At 26.8% G+C, this 4,856-nt stretch overlaps 1 protein-coding gene across 1 annotated transcript in view; it reads left to right on the plus strand.

Annotated features, from left to right (window-relative positions):
* LOC123011704 (receptor-type tyrosine-protein phosphatase kappa) overlaps window positions 1-4,856 on the plus strand; it is a 50,403-nt gene that overhangs the window by 42,767 nt on the left and 2,780 nt on the right. The gene's annotated exons all lie outside the window — the stretch shown is intronic.

The raw sequence follows: 4,856 nt of genomic DNA on the forward strand, positions 1-4,856 counted from the left end.
ATCTCAAAAAATTCGATTTAAGAAAAATAAAGAATAATTTTTTGCATTTATCCAGCAAAATTTTTTTAAATCATTTAGATTTTCTTTCATTGAAAAATAAGCAAAAAGTCACTGAAAATACCCAAAAAAGAATATTTCAGGCCTAATTTTCCTATTTGGTTCCATTAATTCAAATAAAACTCGTAAAATGAGAAGTATTTTCGTTTAAAAATGAATTAAATCAAGCAAAAATATTTCAAAAATGTAGCTGAAAAAAGTCTTATTATCACTGCAATTGCATTGCAAATCTTTGCGATTAATTGACCAAAATTTCAAAATTTAAAGTCACTTTTCGTTCAATAATAATTTAGATAAAACTGTTCAAAATAACGTTTTTGCGACCAATTTTGGATGTAACAATTCAGCAAAATCTGTTTAAAATAATAGATTTTCATTAATAAATAAGCAAAAATTTTTATACGGAGGCAAACGACCAAAATTTTTACAAAAATCAGCAAAATCGTTCCAAATGCACTTCTAGGAGTCTAAAAACTCACAAAAGTGCACAAAACGCAATTTTTGAAAAATTTTGATTAGATCAGAGACACTGTCCGGGGGCGTGGTGGCGCAGCGATCAACTTTTTTTATAAGAAAAAAACTTGGTTGATAATTAAAGAATCAAACAGGTCGTGGTTTTAACTCGCCATTAGCATTTAATCGGTCGTTGTTTGCCACCTATTTACCGGAATTTGGGGCGTGCATACCGCCGCCGCGACGCTATTTATTCTCTTCTCTCTCCGCCTCGATAGATTTATATTTGTTTGGCGAAAAACGGTGCTCTGTAGCGAGTAATTTATGAAAGTGTGAAAGATAAACATTTTGCTATTAAAAAAGTGTATTATTATGTCGGCGAAATGGAGTCTACGAGGGATTAGGGACGCTTTTTAACATCGTAAAGGGCCATTAGGGCAAGTTGGACGGTAATTCGTCTAATGCTCGAGAGAGGTGATCGAGTTTCAGGCGCGGTTGGGGAATTTTTCATAATTTAATGGATCGCTGAAAAAGAAAACTTGCCTCGGGATTGGATTAAAAATTAAATATGAACTAAATACGATTTGTTTCGTTTCTAATGAAAATCTAAACGATTTTAATATTGAAACACCCTGTATTCTAGAAAACCGCTAAAAGTAAAATTTCTCGCCAAAAATCAAATACACATTTTGAATTTTTCGCCAAAAGTCGATTATACAAAGTTGCATAAAAATCTTGTTTCACTATTTTGTAAAACGTCAAAATCACACAAAAAAAAATTTAACTTATAGCTAACATCGAAAAAAATTCGCTTCTACTGGAGTTATTTCAAACATACTGTATATTTGGACAAGAGACAAGTTTGATAAAAAATTAAATTCACTGTGTATTTTGAATTTCCCGCCACAACCCAAACATACAAAATCGCACTTTAGAATTTTTGAAAAACACTACATTTTTAAAATTTCACATTTCCAGTCTAATTGAAATTAAAAAAATTATGTTTATTAGAGACTGTTATTTGAAACACTCTGTATGTGTCTTATTGAAAATGAAAATTTTTAAAATTAAAATTTTCCGCCAAAAATCAAACAGTCGCATAAAAGTCTTAAATCTTCTAATTTTTAAACACCCTGTAGATTTTTAAGGCAAACTAATAATTGTATGTCAATGTGAGAAATAAAATTAAAATTTTGCCCTAAAAATCAATATAGAGTCGCATAAAAATTTTAGAATTTGAAATGTTTAAACACCCTGCATATTTTCAAAATTTGTAACATTTCATCAAAACACAATATTTTAATTCTGTGTCATCGTGGCCAAAGCAACTGACTTCTTTCTTAGTTTTCTTAGTTTTATTTACGCTTTTACATTCTGCCAACTATAGAAAACGAAAAACACGACCAAGATCGAAATTTTGACAGAATTACGTAAAAAAAATAAAATTTTTAACACCTTGTATATTCTGAAAGAGAAAAAAAATAATGTTCTCGCCAAAAACAACCCAAAGCTCGTTTCAAATTTTTATAAACAATTGTTTTTAATCTGTGAGGAATTAAAAAAAAGATGTTTATTATAGACTATTATTTGAAACACTCTGTATGTTTCTTATTAAGAATCTATAAAATTAAAATTTTCCCTCAAAAATCAAACAGAGAGTAGCATAAAAATTTTGTTTCAGATGCTACAACAAGCATTTTTAAGCACCCTGTATATTTTTAAAAAAATCGCAAAATGATAGCAATCGACATTTGTACATTCTGCCAACAATAGAACACAAAACATAATAATAAATAGCCATTACTGAAAAAAATCACCACCGAAAACGAAAAAAAAAATTTAATTTGAAAATAAATGAAAAATCTAAAACTGTCAGAACACTGTTTCTTATTGAAAATAAACTTAAAATTTTGTGTCAAAAATCAAACAGAGTTGAATGCTTATACGACAAGTATTTTTAAGCACCCTGTATATTTTAAAAAATATCGCAAAATTATAGCAATCGACATTTTTACATTCTGCCAACAGTAGAAAACAAAACAAAAAAAAATAATAAATAGTCATTACTGAAAAAAATTACCACCGAAAATGAAAAAAAAAGTAATTTTTCAAAATATTTTAATTTGATAATAAATAAAAAAAATCCGAAAACTGTCAGAAATGTAATTTCGTTGTCTACACCTACGCTTAAACTGCCCAAAACTCATTTCAATTTTTTTTTAATCTGTGGTGGAATTAAAAAAAAATGTTTATTATAGACTATTACTTGAAACACTCTGTATGGTTCTTATTGAGAATCTATAAAATTAAAATTTTTCTTCAAAAATCAAACACAGAGTTGCATAAAAATCTTGTTTCAGTTACTACAACAAGCATTTTTAAGCACTCTGTATATTTTAAAAATGTCGCAAAATAATAGCAACCGACTAGATTTTGAAAACTAAACACTGTTTCTTATTGAAAAATCTATAAAATTARAATTTTGCGTCAAAAATCAAACAGAGTTGAATGCTTATATGACAAGTATTTTTAAGCACCCTGTATATTTTAAAAAATATCGCAAAATGATAGCAATCGACATTTCTACATTCTGCCAACAGTAGAAAACAAAAAAATAATAATAAATGGTCATTACTGAAAAAAATCACCACCGAGAACGAAAAAAAAATTTAATTTGAAAATAAATTAAAAATCCGAAAACTATCAGAACACTGTTTCTTATTGAAAATAAAATTAAAATTTTGCGTCAAAAATCAAACATAGAGTTGAATGCTTATACGACAAGTATTTTTAAGCACCCTGTATATTTTAAAAAATATCGCAAAATGATACCAATCAACATTTCTACATTCTGCCAATAGTAGAAAACAAAACAAAAAAAAATAATAAATAGTCATTACTGAAAAAAATCACCACCGAGAACGAAAAAAAATTTTTTCAAAATATTTGAATTTCTGTGGTAGAATTAAAAAAAATGTTTATTATAGACTATTACTTGAAACATTATGTTTCTTATTGAGAATCTATAAAATTAAAATTTTCCCTCAAAAATCAAACAGAGTTGCATAAAAATCTTGTTACAGATGCTTATACGACAAATATTTTTAAACACCCTGTATATTTTAAAAAGTGTCACAAAATGATAGTAACCGACTAGATTTTTTAGTTTCATTTTCACTTTTACATTCTGCCAACCATATAAAACAAAAAACACGATCGAGAACGAAAATTTTGACAGAATTAAGTAAAAAAAATAATTAAATTAACACCTTGTATATTTAGAAAGTTAAAAAAAATAATGTTCTCAACAAAAACAACCCAAAACCCGTCTCAAATTTTTATAAACAATTTTTTTTAATCTGTGGTAGAATTAAAAAAATGTTTCTTATAGATTATTATTTGAAACACTGTATGTTTCTTATTGAGAATCTATAAAATTAAAATTTTTCTTCAAAAATCAAACAAAGTTGAATAAATATCTTGTTTCAGATGCTACAACAAGCATTTTTAAGCACCCTGTATTTTTAAAAAATGTCGTAAAATGATAGCAACCGACTAGATTTTTTAGTTGAAAACGAAACAGTTTCTTATTGAATAAAATTAAAATTTTGCGTCAAAAATGCTTATACGACGAGTATTTTTAAGCACCCTGTATATTTTAAAAAATATCGCAAAATGATACCAATCAACATTTCTACATTCTGCCAACAACAGTAAACAAAATAATAATAATAAATGGTCATTACTGAAAAAAAATCACCACCGAAAGTGAAAAAAAAAGTAATTTTTCAAAATATTTTAATTTGATAATAAATAAAAAAATCTGAAAACTGTCAGAAATGTAATTTCGTTGTCTACATCTACGCTTAAACTGTAGATTCTGGCGCAGCAACAACCTTGTATATTTTGAAAACAACCCAAAACTCGTTTAATTTTTTTTTAATCTGTGGTAGAATTAAAAAAATATATTTATTATAGACTATTACTTGAAACACTCTGTATGGTTCTTATTGAGAATATATAAAATTAAAATTTTTCTTCAAAAATCAAACACAGAGTTGCATAAAAATCTTGTTTAAGATGCTACAACAAGCATTTTTAAGCACCCTATATATTTTTAAAAATGTCGCAAAATGATAGCACCCAACTAGGTTTTTTTAGTTGAAAACTAAAGACTGTTGCTTATTGAAAATCTATAAAATTAAAATTTTGCGTCAAAAATGCTTATACGACAAGTATTTTTAAGCACCTTGTATATTTTAAAAAATATCGCAAAATGATAGCAATCGACATTTCTACATTCTGCCAACAGTAGAAAACAAAAAAATAATAATAAATAGTCATTA

Source organism: Tribolium madens, unplaced genomic scaffold (genome assembly GCF_015345945.1).
Source record: "Tribolium madens isolate multiple individuals breed KSU strain unplaced genomic scaffold, Tmad_KSU_1.1 Scaffold_91;HRSCAF=231;Tcas5.2_LG7, whole genome shotgun sequence".
Taxonomy (NCBI): domain Eukaryota; kingdom Metazoa; phylum Arthropoda; class Insecta; order Coleoptera; family Tenebrionidae; genus Tribolium; species Tribolium madens.